Here is an 18,490-nt window from a genome sequence, read left to right on the forward strand (position 1 = left end):
ATTGATTTACTAGCTAAAGGCAATACATTTGTACCGAGTAGACAATTAAATGTTACAGCAACTATTTTAGACTTAACACTTTATGTCAGAAAATTAAACCTTAGAATGTTGTTAGGTAATTCTAATTACACGGACCATTCTTTTAAGGTTTTAAGTGTATACAACCCTCCACTCCATCCAGTACTAAATTTATTTGAAAATGTCTGTGAACTTTATTTAAGACATATATTTGATCTACCAAGGATGAATAATAGTAGAAATAGTAATAAAGATAATGTCTCACAGGACAAAGCTAAAGCATTACTGTACTTGCTGTCTATACAGGTTCGAGTAGTTAAACCAGACAAAGGTGGTGGGTTGGCCATTTTTGATTTGGCTGACTATAATTCCAAAATGTGTACCTTGCTTGACAGTTATGCTTATGTGAAAGTTTAATTGAATGAAATTCACATAGCATACAGTCGGATTAGGGGTTACTTCAATGATTTATTTATTGAAGCCAAAATTGATATAGATGTCTATAATTATATTTCATTAGGATGTCCAAAGATCCCAATCATGTTTGGTATTCCAAAGGTACACAAGAGCATCACCAATCCACCCATGCAACCCCTTATTGATAGCAGGGGTTCTATTATATACCCCTGTGCAAAAGTAATTGATGCTATTTTGCAGAAATATTTAAAAACAGAAGAACAAGTATATAAAGACTCATTGACATTTCTGCAGAATATTAATGAGCTACATTTCAATAATAGTGATAATTTCTTAACAACTGATGTAAAAGATCTTTACACATGTATACCACGCCTTGAGGGAATCGAATGGGTGAGTTCCATCCTTAGAAGGAAGGGGGCAACAACACAAGAAATTGACCTAGTTGAAGTAGCCTTAGATATCATCCTTACCAACAACTTTCTTTCTTTTGATGGATAATTTTATCTACAAAAATAGGGTTGTTATGGGTTCACCAGTTGGTGCTAGTTTTGCAAATGTAGTCATGGTCTATTGGGAAAAGGAATTTATTTTTAATAATCCCCAACAGTTCTGCCAATTTACATATTATACCCATTTTTAGATGATATTTGTATTATCTTTAAGGGTAACGTACAACAGGCCAGCGAGTTTCTTTACTACTTGAACCAAACTGCAAACTTCTTAGAATTTACATTTAATTTTAACAGTGAAAGTACTGATTACCTTGATATCAAGTTGTTTAAAGATACAGTGAATGGTAGACTAGTCTCTAATATTTTCAGAAAGAATACTTATTGTAATTCTTTCTTGCATTTTACAAGTAGTCATCCTTTTGTACAAAAACACTCTATTGTTAAAGGACAGCTAATTATAGCAGCTAGGATGGTTTCACTTGATAAAGATTTTTTCAATGAATGTCAGTTACTTGCGACAATGTTTCAACAATGGGGGTACCCTATTGAGTTGATTGATTCACTAGTTGATGAAGTTAGAACAAAAAGAATTAATGGAGTAATCAAACTTATACTCAAAGGTGAGAGTTCATTAATTAATATATTGAATACCCCCCTAGCCAAGTTACACATGAGGTTAGACGAAATCTTATAGCAAGCACTGACAATTCAAGTTTAAACTACAATTGTAGTTTCATAACAACATACAATAAAGACAGCTCTAAAATAAGAACCATCTTGTATAAAAATTGGGAATTTATTAGTAACGATATCTTCTTAGTTGAGAAGCTAGGAACCCACCCAAACTTGATTTTCAGGAGAGGTACTAATCGTAAGAATTTATTAGAAAGGAAAAGTGTATTGAAGTTTGATAGAAATATTGGTTTGAGTACTTGTGGGGCCTGTAGGCACTGTAAATTCATGGATGTAGGAAAAACTTTTACAATCAAGGAGCGGAAATTTAGTCTTCATTCTAAATTTGATTGTAATTCTAAATCCGTAGCATATTTTGCATCGTGCAGAATGTGCACGGCATACTATATTGGAAAGACAGACCAACGGTTCCATGATAGGGTATATGAACACATCCATAACATTGAAAAGCAAAAAACAACAAATTCCTTAGCGAAACATGTAGTACTAAATGGAGGGCACAATTTCAAGTTTAAAATAATTGATCAAATACATTCTGACATTAGAGGGGGTCCAACAGCCCTTATTCTAGAAGAACGAGAATTAATTTGGCAGATGCATCTCAACGCATTTTTTAATCCAGGGCTTAATGCATGTTGTAACGTCTCTTGTTTACTTAAACTCAAAAGTATGTGTAGATAAACAAAGTTATTATTCTGTTAGCATTTGGCTAGAGTAGGAAAAATGATGACATGTATTGTTTTTTGATGCTTATTGTTTATGTACATTTTATAATATGTAATTTATTGTGATATAATATTTTTATTTCAGTATATGCAGCTTTAAATAATTTTATAGTCGTAGTGCTTAATTACTTGTAAGAGTGTGTATTTAATTAGTTAACTGTGTTGATTGGAAGGTTTGTATCATGAGGTAGTTTTTAAAAATGTTATTTAAAATGAATTTAACGGTTTTTAAATTTGTCTGATGAAGTCACTGTAGCACAGTGATGAAAAGCACTTTACATTAAATATACTTTGTTGTGGACTAGTTTGAGTGTTTGGTGCACTTGTTTTTGCAATTCTGTTTGTTCATTTACTCAGTTTGTTGAATCTTTAACAGTGGAGTATCACAACAGTCATTGAACTGTGTATGCCAGCAGAGCATGGGCTGGTCATCTGCCACCCCCAACTCATCAGTGTATCCATACAACTGCTGTAGCAGTAGATCTGCAATGATATATCAGCAGACCACCCAATTCCAGGGCTGTGACATAGAACCTGGCCACACGTTCTATGTTGCACGTAACGCAGGGATGACAATGTATGTCTGTATGCTGTTGATTGTGCAATGAATAACACATCTCTGTCTGGCAGCCTGTGTGGCTCTGTAGGCTAGGGATATTAGCATGGGTGATGGTGTTGATGGTTTGAATCTGGCAGTAGCCAAATCTTTTGCATTTGAGGTAGTCGTATGGTGGTACTCCCACAGACTGTCATAGCCTCTCAATCTGTTACTGCAAGAAAGCTGGAGAAAGCCAGAGTGAATGGGGGACAAAGGACCAATCCTACAGACATTTTACATGGTCTGAGTAACCTAGAAGGTGGATAGTATAACAGCAGGTTGCAGTAGGATGTAAATGCCTTCACTAAATGTGTCAGTAGTTACAACAATTCAGTGACTGCATTTTACAGTATATTACCAGAAAACTACAAATGTATGTGGAACACAGCAGACATACTAGGTGAAATGCAAACACATGTACAGGGAGAGGTATTCAGACTGTCATCCTGTGTGTGGTGTTACATCATGTACCCCAGTGCCATTATACCTCTCAACCTCTTAGAGCAAGAAATCTAGCCAAAGCCATGAATAAAAGTGGGACAAAGGCCCACAAATAAGGACAAGTTTTAAATATTTACCTTACAAACACAGAAAGTTGATAGAATAACAGGTCTTGCATTAGCATGAATCACCAGATGTGTATGGAGTCTGAAACCAAAATGTCTGTCATTATTTCTTAACTTCAGTCTTTAATGATTTGTCACTAATATACCAGAAAACCACAATGTTATGTAAAATAGACCAAAAATATGAGGCAAAACTCTGGACATTCTGTGAAGCTTTGTACAGTTGAGAGGTATCAGTCACATATTAAGTTCAGCAAGGAGCCGGGGAGTGCCTTGGACAATGTCAGGGAAGCTCTGTACTGTGGTAACCATTGGTCTGTGGCTGACCAAGTTTGCAGACGACTGCAAGCTGGGCACTGTCTTAAATTCCCCTAGTGATGTGAACATCCTCCAAGAGGGCCTTACCCAAACTAATGACTGGTGCCAGAAGCATGGCCTCAAACTAAATGCCAGGAAATCCATCATCATCCCCTTTGGGGAAAATGTCATCCCCACTAACTATCACAGTGATAACAATGTACTAAGCATGCAATCAGTCATGAGGGACTTTGGGACCCAGGTTGATAGCAACCTGCTTTTGACCACCACATTGCCTCTATTGTATGGAAGGCTTTCTAAATGGCCCACCTCATAAATAAGGGTATTTCATCCACAAACAAGGAGGTCATAACATCCGTGTACTCCTCCCTTATCAGACCCATTATCAAGTGCAATGCACCCTTCAGCATGTACTTTGCCAAGCACATGCAGCAGTTTCCTGACAAGGAAAATCCAGGGTCTCAAACACGTATCCTATACAGATAGGCTAAAAGCCCCTTCCCTCTACTCAGTCTCATACAGGCTGCCCAGAGGTGACCTGTGTTTGGCATACAAGGCCATTTCAGACCCAGCCTTGATGGAGTTGCGGCATATCCATAAGACAAACTCCAGTCATGCAACTTGCATGCAAGGCCTTAACCTGGTCTGTGACATTAATACAACTTGTTGGCAGGATAGATTTGTGTCCCAAAGACTCTCCTGTCTGTGGAATAGACTCCCTCTCCATGTCAAGCCGAGTACATCTCTAGCCCTCTTTAAGAGGAAGCTGGATGACTGGATGGAAAACAGAAAATATACCCCTGGGATCCTACCTGTGTCCCTAATGGACAGAGTAAACAGGTGTTGACTTTGAGGGACCATGGGCAAAATTCTTGGCTAGGCTTATAAGGTCCTCTGGGCAAATAGCCTAGTATCATCCTATGAACCTATGAACCTATGGTGACAGGTGTAACAGCCAATGGCCTGCAGCACACAAAATCCCAGACTGGAGTACAGGTAGCTCTGGCCTGGAGTCACCTTGTAAGTACTGACAGTCACACTGGGCATGCTCCTGCACTTAGCTAACTTGAGCCAAAAAACCTGCTTTGTGGACATATGTCTGTACATACTGACAGCTACTTATACATATCTGTCTCCCCCATCCCCCTCACACATTAGTAGTGTATCTATCAGTATGTGGCACACACACACACACACACACACACACACACACACACATATATATATATATATATATATATATATATATATATATATATATACATATATATATATAATAATAACAATAAGTAGAATGATACATACACTCTCCACATATATCTACAGAACACATTTACATGATGTACACACAGCAACAGGTAAGGTTACATTACTGTTATACACACATATATATATATATATATATATATATATATATATATATATATATATGTACTAACTGCGTGTGGGGCAATGGGGGGGGGGCAGAAGAGGGATGTTTTGACTCTCTCCTCTATAAATGCTTTGGACATATGCTGTTTGTGTGACTGAAATCTCATACAGACTTGTTCCCCGTAATCAGTAACTTGTCTTTTGACGGAAATGTTCATTAACAGGTAATTGCCGCTACATCAGTCTGTGGCGCAGAATTGCTAACTGGAGCCAACGCATTGAATTGTGCTATCATTAGCCAATGACATTCCAGCACAGTGCAATATATAAGGCTGTCATGTAGGACTTGGCCCCTTTCTTAGTTTTTGAGATGGACATTACTGAGGTGTGGACACTACAGCATCACAGAGGGTAGGTACAAATACTGACCACTATGGAGACGTATGACATATGTCCACAGTTCTGCCTCATATGTTTGGTCAGTGTCCCATGACATTGTGGTCATCTAGCAGGTCACTGTCAAACCATTGTGGGTTGAGGTCAGTAAGGGAGGAGAGACATGTGAGTGTCACACTTCATAACCATCAGAATAGCATGCTAATGCAGTAACTCCTATTCTGACAACTTACTATCTTTGTAGGAGCAAACTATTAAATGTGTCCCTATCTTTGGCCCCCCATTATGTATGGTTGTGACCGGATCCCTTGTTCTAGGGGGTTGAGAGGTATGGTAGTTCTGTAACAACTACCTTAACATACACCAGTGTATGCTACAGGTTGCAGCCTATAACACATAGTGGAGTGTGAATACTTTGGCGGACAGCAAGCTGTATGTGTAACTGTGGCAGCCCTATCATTACAGCAGAGCCAGGGTAAGGGTATCCTTTACAGTCCAGTCGAGGCATGTGCTTAACATGGATTCACTTTACATGCTTGAAATGCTAAAATATAAAATTTTAGAATTTCAAGCCTGTGAAGTCGGACGGAAACAGCAAACCCGGAAGTGTCATATGGATTATGTCGAACCAGTGGTATGGATAGTGCGTTAGTTAAGTGTACTGTTTTTGAGGTTTTGGGGCAGGTTTGTGTGTGTTTGAGGTGTGGGTTAGGTGTTGAGCAGTCTGAATGTGTTAGTGTTGGGAGTGCTGGTGTTTGTGTGTATGTGATGTGTGCTTGTGTGGGGGGCTGTGGAATATGCAATGCTGGATTATGTGTGGTTTGGAGTGTTGTGTGACTTCAGAGTTCGTATATATGGGAGGTGCAGGGGGGTTTGCCCCCCTGCATATACTAAGGGCAGGTGTGTGTATGTGTTTGGTTGTGTGCTTGTGTATGTTTATTGTACGGAAGTGTTGGGAGGTATGTACACTGGCGTATGTATGTATGTATGTGTTTTGTTGTGTGTGATGTGTGTTTGATGGGAGTTTGTAGATTCGCTGCTTTGTGTTTCGCATTTGTGCATGTTCAGCGTTTAGGGGATTCGACTTTATAGTTTTATGATACTGAATTTTGATAATTCAGTATTTTGATGTTATAAAGTGAATCTGCTTAACAGACATCTGTTATGCAACAGTGCCAATAACAGAATAGTAGGTGACATATAGTTAGGCTATATGGGTATGTGCATTGTGTCCCTGCCTGCAGGCCTTTGACTTGCAAAAATGGGTAGCAGATAATTAAGTAGCAGTAACTTGTGGGGATTAAAATTGCATGACTCAGCCATTACTTTTTGTCTGCGCAACAATGTAATTGAAGTGCAACACAACACTGGATTTTAACCCAGGACTGTGTGTGGCAAAATGTACTACATACAAGGAATTTTACAGACTGACCTAATGAAACACTGCAAAAGCATGCATATTTGTAAGATATATGTGCACATATACAGGCTATTAGAAATATTTCTACATCCACCAGTATGTGCATGGCTTTATATGGTTGTATTTATGCACCAGGGTCCCAGATGCACATGTACTTTGCCATTGCTGCATTAGCACATGTCTTTCCACAAGTAGCTGATAAAAAATCACAGATACCTGCTATTACAGGCCTCACTTACATCCATTACTATATGTCTTTATTATTTAGTGTTGTACCAGAATCCAAGGTACACTCCCAGTTTTCATATTAGTGTTTTATTTCAGTTACATGCATAAAGACTGTAATTAGCAATCAGAATGTTATGCTGGAAACACTCATTTAACTTAAGGTCTGTGTAGTGTGGTGGGTTAATGCAGTGGGCTGTAGTTGAGAAGGGGACTTGGCAGAGGAAGATGTTTATTTTCTACATGTGAGTAACAATGTAATTGATGCATATAGTCATTAAAGTTCATTAAAGCTCATTTAAGCTGAGCTAAATGAAGTGGCGTAGTGCACCACACTGAGCTGCCCAGTACAAACTGTTCTAAGAAAATGTAAAGAAAAGGAAAAGGGGGTGATAAGAAAGTGGTGAAATGGGGAAAAGCAGGGGAAAAAACAATTTGAAAGGCAGGTAGGTATGTGTAGGATGGGTATAGGAAAGAACTATAGCTAGCCATTTCTTGTACAGCAGCAGTTGTGTATTTTAGCAGGTTTTGTAGATGAATGTGGACTCTCAAATCCTAGAGAGAGGGATGAGGACAATGTAACTTTGTTGTCAAGCCATTTTAATCAAATTAGTTGTGTCCAGTGGACATGTGTGTGAAATGGAGAGCTATGTATGAGGCGATATATATATATTTTTTGTGGGACAGGTGCCTATTTTTTTTTTTTAAGGAGAGAGTGGAATGTTGAGCAAGGGACAAAAGTATATGTGGGGAGGTAAGCTGGGTAGGAGAGGATGCGATAGCAAGCAGACAAGACAGACAAGGCAGCAGACAGGGGTGCTGTGTGATACATGAGGAGGGTATACACCTTGGATAGGGAGGGTGTTGTGGAATCAGAGTTGCATGTACCTCCAGATGGCAGTAGCATGACTGACATCCCCACCCATGAGCAGTTGACACTGCTCCTTCACTGCCCCAAAGGTGGCTGTGCTGGAGGCTGGGTATCAGGATCAGCCTGCCGCACCAGATTGTCCAGTGTATCCTCAATCTGGTGCAGGTGATCTTCATAGGTCAGATGAATGATTATGTGCACCATGACCGGACAGCTCCTCTGCTGCAGATCCAAGGAGGAGGCTGGGTCCCATGCCCTGAGGTGGTTCCAGCCGATGCCACAGGTTGTGCAGGGGCAGTAGAAGGGGCACCACTGGCCTGGGTTCCAGATGTGCTAGAACCCGGTGCCATGGCCAGTTAAGGCAAGGTAGGCGGATCACTGGGAACTGGCCTACCTTGATGTGCTGTGGTGAAGGAGGCATAGCAATACGTATAGGCTAGTTATGAACAAAACAGTTAGTAATAACAGCATGCCAGAACACTGAAAATACCCCAATTACATATCAATGCATATTATGTGAAACACAACAATAAATGACAGAACAGTCAGTATTTTAACAGCATGCCAGTAACAGTTACAGCATAAGGCCAGCAAAATAGTTAATTCAACAAGATATGTTAATATGCAACCATTATAATACATAACAATAATAATACACATGCCCCAAAATTCAGTTAATTTAACAACATATGTTAATAGTAAACCATAACCAGTGGTTAACAATAATAAATAAATAAAGATAAGGGGTCGGGAGACAGAGAAAAAAAGCAGTCCTTTAGTACCATTATAGGCTTTTTACTTGACAACAGTACTACTGTCTACTCTACGGGTCTGTTCTTTCTTAATATGTACAAGTCTCCTAGAGCTGCTGTAATATCTACATACTTCTCAAGCTATTTGCATGGGACAGTATGGGTCAAGCAATAACAACTGTGGGTTCACAACTACACAGAACACTTGCACATCAGGTGGACCTATATAACTATCAAGGTGTACTGTGGGCTGTTGTAGTGATACTTTGCAATTTAGGTAATCATTTTGATGGTAATCCTGTGACAGATGGATTAGACACTACTAATTACATTACATGACATCATGACACTTGAGAGACATGTATGTGTACAGTGCAGAAACGAAAATATCATGCCTTGCTTGGCAGGCATGGGGATAGAACCCAATAGCAGTGATTGCAGATGACATCTGCATGGATTGCATGAAATAGCTGCAGCAAGTTTTAATAGACACTCCAGGCATACAGCCATACCAAGATTACACATTTTATTTATTCCATTTTATTTTATTATTATTATATTTATTTCCTTTATGTTATGCTGTATTTTCACATTCTTGCTAATTAGTTTAACAGTCCATGACATCTAAATACACAATTATTTACTCATAATATGGGCTACATCACTGATTTACCTATAGTTCATGTGGAGAGAGAAACTGTAAATATTACATGATACTGTAATATTTAGTGCAACATAGCAATGGAATCAAACTCTGGTCAGATGGAGCATTTAACAAACTGAGCTACTGAGTCACTGCTGATTACTGACTGATATTTGCCTAGAGCTCACCTGGAACCAATATATATGATACGGTAGTAGTAGTACTACAGTTTTATACTAGACTGCAGTGACAGTAGAACTCACATGCATGAAATACAAGCATGACAGAGATGGTAGGTAATCCATACATTAGTATATAGAATGCAGGTGTACACAATATACCTCACCCATATACCTTGCTTACCTGCTGTTTGTGGATGACAGAGCATTATGTCATCACTATTGGCCTAGAAACAGCTTTGAACTGTACTGTATGTGTTAAACAATGCATTTGTCAGCCAATATGTTTGCATTCTACAGCTATTACAGTGTTATACTTGACTTCAGCATCTTACCTTACACCTGAATGCATACAGTTGTACTGCAATGGTTAAAGCAAGACTATCCTGATGCACAGCATTTACATTTGCATTAGTGGTGTTGGTTCATGTATTATTGCAGAGCAGTTTGCATTATACATTTCTTGCAAAACACCTCTAATTCCACACTTATTGCACTACATACTTTATTGTATATACTTTAATGCAGTCTCTGGTATTGTTTTGAGTTTTAATTGGACAACAGTTGTCATTATTCATGTCTTGTAATACAGCTCTACTTCCACAGTTATTGCACTACAGACTTTATTGTACATACTTTAATGCAGTTAATGGCAATGTTTCATGTTTTTATTGTACTACAGTTGGCATTAGTCATATATTGCACTACAGCTCTAAGTACACATTTATTAGTATACAAACTTTACTGTATATACTTTATTGCAGTTAATGCTTTACTCTTTCTTGCTTATTTCACTATAGTTAGCATAATACATCTGTACTCACCACATTCACAGCACTGGCTAAGTGCCCAGCATGCACCTCAATGTTGAGAGCCCTCTACTCTGCAGCTTTTGGGAGAGAAGCACACAATTAAGCATATCAGTTTAGCAGACACTCAGATTAGATATTGGTGAAACAGAGGTAAAAGTGTTGCATACTTGTGGGGCATTTCCTGCCTGAGCTTCTTGGACACAGGTGTCCAAGGGATCCCTCTTTCATCTCTTTAGGTCATCATGGTGGTGACAACACTGCTCACCTGTGCAGAGGATACCAGTAGCACTGGTGAGTTCCCTTGCCAGCCAGTCCCAGGCCTCATCCTTATACTCTGAGTCCTGGAAACTTCCTTGCTTCAGCCCGTCATTATGTTTTTTTACTAGGTGTCCAACCATGACCCTGGACTCCAGAATGCCCTAACACTGCATCCAAAAGCATGAACTCTAACAAATGCCTGCCATAGTATCCTTCAGAGACAGCATTCCAATGGATTATGTTGTTCCCCCACTTATTGGGCTTAACATAGCCTGCTTTCCCTCCCTTACACCCCATTGGTCCACATTTAAAATGCCTTGTGTCACTTAGCAGCATGCAAACCAGTGCAGCTGAGCTAATAAGTGTGAAAACTCGAAGACCCATATGTTTAGCAGTGCTTAGCAGTGTACAAACCAGCCAAGCAGAGCTGAGCAGTGCATAAACATTTTCAGCCATTATTGTGTTTACGAGGTCCATAGCAGCATTTAGCAGGTCTCAGCTGAGCTTAGCAGAGTGCAGTGGACCAGAATTTTAAATTTTAAAATAATTGCCATAATTTGTATTTCAAAAATAAATGCCTTATTTTCCCTTCCATGCATTCAAACTCTGCACCTACTGCTCATGAGGCTGTACCTCTGCCCATTTAGTTACAAAGATATGTGGAGCTCAGCTATAACTTTACATATATCTCTGAGCTACCTGCTCTGAGCTACCTGTAAACACTGCTGAGCACCACGCCATGCTGCACAAACCCGCTTAGCTGTCCTTAAACATGACATTTAAATAAATAATTAAATGCATCTGGTTTCTATTTTTAAATGTCTGGCAGGTGTTTAGATCCTCTAAGCATTGCTGCACTCCATGCCTCGTGACACACAAATGCTTTTAAAAAAAAAAAAAATTAAATAAAAAAAAAAAAAAGAAAAAATAACATTGGAATAATACAATTGGACAGGGCAGGGAGTATCTTACTCATCTGCGGATACAGTTGGCACTACACTCCCTACACTGATGCAATAACCATGTTCCATAGCTCTCCCTCTGCAACATGCCATAATTAATATGCATGGCATGTTGCTGAGTGGGAACTGTGTATATGAACATGATAACATTAAGTGTAGGCTCTATACTGTGCCTATAAGGAACTTATTAAATCCTGTGGACAGTGGATTTCATTTACCCTACAGTCCAGATAATTTTGCTTCAGCATGCCGCTTCTTTCGTAGCACTGACCTTATGTTATCTGTCCTCAGTGTCTCCATGTGGATTGCCTTTGACCATGTGAGTGCCTGTGTGCTCTGATTAGAAAAACTGATTTTCTGTCAGGTCTCACCACACCACTACAAGTACACTATCAGTGCCTTTCAGAGAACTGCAAAAGCTGTTGCAGCACAGATTAAGAGTCTGCAGAACCTTAAAATTCTTATTGAAAAAAAATACTGCTATAGAAGCTATTGAGGTATACTTTTAGCTCTAGTAGTAATAATGTGCAACATTAGTTTAAATTTAATTTGGTTAACTACAGCAGGTAAACAGTAAGCCTTTTAATTAGATGCAAAAATGTTTATTTTAAAGATTCTTTCCAGGCCATAAGGATGTTGCTGCTACTGATGTTAACTATGGCTAACCCACTGATGTGCTACTTGTCTATTGTAGCACAATGATATTTTAGAACTTTGCTTTAAAAAGCTTAATGGACCCCAAAGGTTGCAGACACAGGTACACTAATAAATGTATGTAAAGCAATTGTGATAATAGAAAATAATATTCAGTAATTGCTTGGAAGAGTTCTTTAAAGCTTTAATAAATGTAGTAAGCACTTTCGTGTCAAGTTTGACGCTTCATCAGACTTTAAAACTAACAGAACAAAACCCCATTTGAATAGTATAAAGCATCCAATGGTAAAACCACATCAATTAACACAAATCAACAATACTTGTTTATTCTGGATCCTGCCATGTTTGCTGCCTTCTTTGTTTTTTATCCGCTGAACATTTATTATTCCTTGGAGGCCACTTTATCCTGTGTGCACTTTGTTTTTATCTACTAAAAATTCCTTGTTTTTACTATCAAACACAGAATCCAATATAATATTGTGCAATATGCTACAATACAGTTTTTAACCATTTTAATTTGTCCAAACATTTCATATCCATACAGTAAAACTAATCTAATACCTGTTTAAAATGATATTAAACTATAGTGCTCACTCATTTCATTGTTAGTGAGTTTCAGACACCCACCACTCTTTTATGTAGCCAATTTAAGGCTGGATTATTTTTTGTCAATTTTTTCAGCATTCTCACTTTCTCAATATTTTCTTTCTTTTTCACTGCAGGCATTCCCCAAAAAATGATCATGTGCAGCTTTAAATACTAGGATGATGCATCCCATCATATGTCTATAGTTTACATACTTTGTGATTCTGCTTTCTAAAATTTATTATAAGGCAACCATAGCCTGTTTCTTTTCTCTAAATTTGAAGTTATTAAACTGATGTAAATACTTTCCCTGCTGTCCAGCCAGATAGAATAAATTGCACACTCTTCACCCCTGTTTTCCCATCACTCATCTTACCTGGCCATTGTAAATGATGACTTTAACGTGTATTAGTTCCATGGTTTCATAGGTTCTTTTTATCTGTGCCAGTTTGTTTTATGTGCGTTTTGGAACTTTATACAATAAATTTGTGGTGAGCCAACAAACTTTCCTGGATTTCCACACCTTTTGGATTTTTTAGTTGTGTGGCGCCTTCTACTACTTGGTTTGATGGTTTCATAGGTACTTACTAGGCTACTGAACAATGAGGATCGTAAGAAGCCTAGCCTTAAATTCCAATGGTAGTTTTTAGTCCATATATTTTGCATATGAATAACTCAGTGGTAGGCAGAACAAGGAAATGTTGGTACTTTTACTTATTAACCTTATTCATAAGGGACAAACCAAGGATGAAATTGCAATTACATTTGAACAGAATAAGAGGAGTACTGTGCTTTAAGCGGAGTGTATTGTCACACTTTCCATAGTTAATGTAAACAACAAACCAATGGTGATGGCAGTAATGCCCTTATCATATACAATATCAAGTTTTACAGTGTTTCATGCAAAAAGTAAATACTTTATGCAGTTAATTTTGCTGATAAGAATGCCCCTTTTCTTTCTAGAGAGTCTTGCTTATTTGTTTTATTTTTTTTATAAACACCTTTATTGAATTATCACTTGTGACATAGGCAAATTTACATTTATACAAAAGTATGGACCCTTGAAAATTTTATTGAAACTGAAATCTCCTGACATGACATCATGAAAGACCAAACTCACAATGCCTCAGTGCCTACATCACAGAATAGCCTATTAGTTTTCCATTCTAAGTGCAGCAACACGGGAGCTTTATATCTTAGTAAGCCAAACTGTTAGTTACGTCTCACATATGGAAAAACTGAGAATTAAGAGACATGATGTTTTATTACTGAAACCGTAATCTAAGTAAGTAGCTGTTCCTCTGAAGAAGCAGGATACTGCTTCTTATCCAGAGTACTTTGTGGATGTGTAAAGCTCATTGTTAGTAATTTGCTATTAATTTTGTGCTTGTGGCAATCAGGACAAGCAAAGTCAATAGTGAAACTAAAACAATCAAACATCATGTAACAATCCTGATTTTGTTTTCAAACTACTAGCAGCTTTAACATCAAGAGTGTTAACCAGAAATAAAATTAATTGTAAAGAAAGGATGCTTGAGTTGTTGTTGTTGTTGTTGTTGTTTGTCTTTCGGCTTTTTCCCAGTAAGGGGTCGCCACAGTAGAACTCTGGTCCGCTAATGACTGGTAGTAGATTTTTTACAAAACGCCGAGGTGCCAGCTCGATGCCCAACCTTCAACGAAGGCACACCCATTTATGCACGCATGTCTTTCGAATGCTACCCAACCTGCAGGGAGGACATGCAGACTCCACACAGAAGGCACTCCCAAGCCAAGCCGAGAATCGAACGGGAGAACCTCTTGCTGTAAGGAGTATGTACTAATATACTTTCAGGATTTACCAAAGAGTAACAGTAGTATATGCATAATAAAAGGCAGTGCTGTGTCTGACAACTGATACCCTGTGGGGGGATAGGCAAAATAATGTTGAAGCAATGTGCATTTGACAAATCCCTTGTTTCTGTGTGTTTCATGTCTTGTTAACTGGTGCACTACTCTTATATTCTTTCCACTATTAGCAAACCTCTTGTAGCATTTATTTGAGAAGTATCTGGAATGACTCCTATATGGTTAGGTATTTAACAAGGTGGCACACAGAACAAAATCTTGAATCACATAACTATTCGGAAAACTGTGGTATTCTTAAGCTCATTATTACACTCAGTCCGATGCTTACTTGGCAGTTTCCTCAATTGTACTAATACTGTTGACATAAAACATTTTTCACTACAGACCCAGGATCTGGTGATTTTGTTCATGTGTGATATAAAATAAATATTTCCCTGTTCTCTTTTCTTTTTATTTTTACTGCATCAGTTTTTTGTATGACAGATATCGTTTGTTTTATGAATTCTATAATTCTGATTTATCATGCATATTTTTTGCTGTTCTCAGTTCTGTATTGGTATAGTATCTTGCCTATGATGCGTTTATGTGCATTTTACATTTATAAAGAGAACATTGATGATAAGGTATTTGCATGGGTGAGTTATCTCATTCTCTATGGACAGTCCTGATACAATATATATAACTGTCCAAACCAACAGTTTACCCTTGGGAAAACACTCTACTCCAATTATTTAAACAGCTCCTGGTTTTGTAATAAGGACCCTAGGATTACTCAAGGTGTGCAGGCAAATGAGAAATCACAAAGCTCTACACTCTATTCCAAAATGGGAAACGGCCCAGCAATGCCATAGAATGTAGCTAGTTTACATGCCAGTGTGTACAATTTATATGTAATGCATGCCCTGTTGAAATGAATGGGATTTTCCCAGCATAGATGATTTTCCACCTGTACAGCAGTATTTGTACTATAGACAGTAGCAGTAGTGACATATAGGTGGAGATGTATTGCAGGCTACATGGAGATGGGAGTGGCCTAGGACTGCATTCATATATACCATTATTTTCAGAATTGTCTCCTTCATGCTCAAGGGCTGCCATATAGCTTGATAACATTGATGCCTCATTTGTAAATTCTGTATAAAAATTGAACGGCCTTATGATATAATTATTGCTTAATGCTTAAACGTGATGATTGTTTAATGCCTGTATGTCACTGTTGATAACACTTTGATTCAGCTTGCTTACTTTTGTCTGTCTTGTTGTGTTATATGCTCTGTATTAGCTCTACTTTAATATTTGCCTCCGTTCATTGTATATTTGCTCTTTTGATGGAGCCTGGGTCATGGATGAAAAGGGTCAACAGACTAGCCCACTTACCCAGTCAACAAATTGTAAATAAATAAAAATATCACTTCAATCTAAATATTTTTCAAAGTTCAAACTGATGTTTAGAAGAACAGCACTACAGTATGCCCTCCATGTTGTGTCCAACTTTACAAATAACACAGGACAGTGTTTTAGCTTGCCCTATGGGCAATGGCATATCTGGCACACAGGAGGCACTGTTGCATCTGCTATCTTAGAGGACTATCAGCACCACCTCTATGTGAATATCAGTACTGCAGGCACAGGTGAAGCTGTGGAGACAGCCAGCTTCAGGCAAACTTGTAAATTAAGTTTGACAGGTTGTTGGATTACAACAGGAATAGGTAATGATGTTCATTAACATTGACTCTTAGTAAATTCCATTACCTTTTCTTGGCAGTAGCAGTTATACTATGCACTTATGGTGCTGAGGTAGCATGGGGCAGTGTAGGTAGTATTTTGTGCCCAGATGTGGAATTTCTGCACAGTACTAAGTTGACCTTTTGGAATCTGGGCACTTGTGTTACTGTGAGTTTGTTATTGGTGTTTATATGTACAGATGTCCATTTATACTGCATTACTACTTTATGCCTATCAAAGCATACTTTTTCTTCTATGATTGCTCATTTCTTACAAAAATGACTGCATGTTCCGGTATTATTAAGTGTGGTCATTGCTCCTTGAAATTTATACTAAAGTGGGTAGTACTACATCAATGATGAATATGAAGGCTGTTTTGTGACGACTGTAACTTACAAAGCTATTTTGCAATAGACTAGTTTAGTTATACCCCTTTGACAGTTCCATGTATGCTTTATGAATATGCTAATGCAGATGTTTCTCTCATTAATAGCAGAACTATTACATACTGCATTATAACTGGCTACAGCTCACATATGGGCATTCATTATTTGCTCATGATGGTTTTCTTTCATTTTATTTTACAATTTATTTTCCTTACTTCTCTGTGGTTTCTCTCTTTCTCTCTTTATTTGCAAAATCATTTTGTTTCTTATTCCGTTTTTACTGTATTTGCATTTGTTTGCATGGCCACTTTATTTTTTTTTCAATATACTTCGGATTGTGTCTGCATTTACGGAATGTTTTGTCTGTTTTCTGTTGAAATACAATATATTTCCTTTCCTTGGATTGCATTTTACATTCATACTATATATTTACTTTTCTTGAATTGTCTGTAATCTGCATTTTTTAATTTTATACTGTATTAATTACCGGGACATTTCTTGTTTGACACCCACTGTAAATTCAGTTTAAATTTATTGGGTCTAATCAGACATCCCATTTACAAAAATATCTTCAAATTATAGATCTGAGTCAGCGTTCTGACCCAGCTCCAGAGAATTGCTGTTTTGTATAAATTTGTTTGAATTTACTCACTTAGAAGTAAAAATAAAACCCATCTTATACAATACACCTCAGCCCTATTTTCCTACTTATCATAATTCACTCTGTGGAAACTGCACCTTGAAGAAAAGGAGATTTCTACAGTGCACTGTACTCCTTTGTGGAGAGAGAAATTTTACCAGTCTTGCAAATTCAGATTTTGCTCAGCTAATCATCAACCAGGTATTTTATTTGGTTTACTATTGAAATGTCGAACGGCACTACATCCACTGTACTATAGTCGAACACAGAAGTTCGAAAATAGTAATGTCGACACCAAAAAAACAATCTAGGACTGTGTTTTAACATGGGTCGAAGTAGGGGAGATGTTTGTATTTCTGAATAATACTGAACACCTACCTCGACCCATGTTAAAACCATTCCTAGATTGTTTTTTTGACGTCGACATTACTATTTTTGAACTTCCGTGTTCGACTATAGTACAGTCGACGTAGTGCCGTTCGACATTTTAATAGTAAACCGTTTTATTTCTTCTTTCTCTCTCTCTCTCTATATATATATATATATATATATATATATATATATAATATATATATAAAGATATATATATATATATATATATATATATATATATATATATATATATGCATGTTTAGATAAATTAATGAGTACATACATACATATAAACACAAACGTGTGCGTGTATATATATATATATATATATATATATATATATATACATATATATAGATATATATATACATATATATATATATATATATATACACATAAATACAAACACATGCATAACTATTATAATCTCAAAGTTTTTTTTTGTACAAGTTGCTGAACATTTTATAGATGAGTTAAAGAAACAAGAAAATACATGACTCACATTTGACCTTAGTGCCTAATTCACCTAAGCAATGCCTCTGATACCAGAGAAGAATTGACATCAAGGTGAAAATGAATCAGGGTCTCATCAAGCTAATGTGCA

The sequence above is a fragment of the Protopterus annectens genome, chromosome 5.part0 (assembly GCF_019279795.1).
Source record: "Protopterus annectens isolate FY-2018-M chromosome 5.part0, PAN1.0, whole genome shotgun sequence".
Lineage (NCBI taxonomy): Eukaryota > Metazoa > Chordata > Ceratodontiformes > Protopteridae > Protopterus > Protopterus annectens.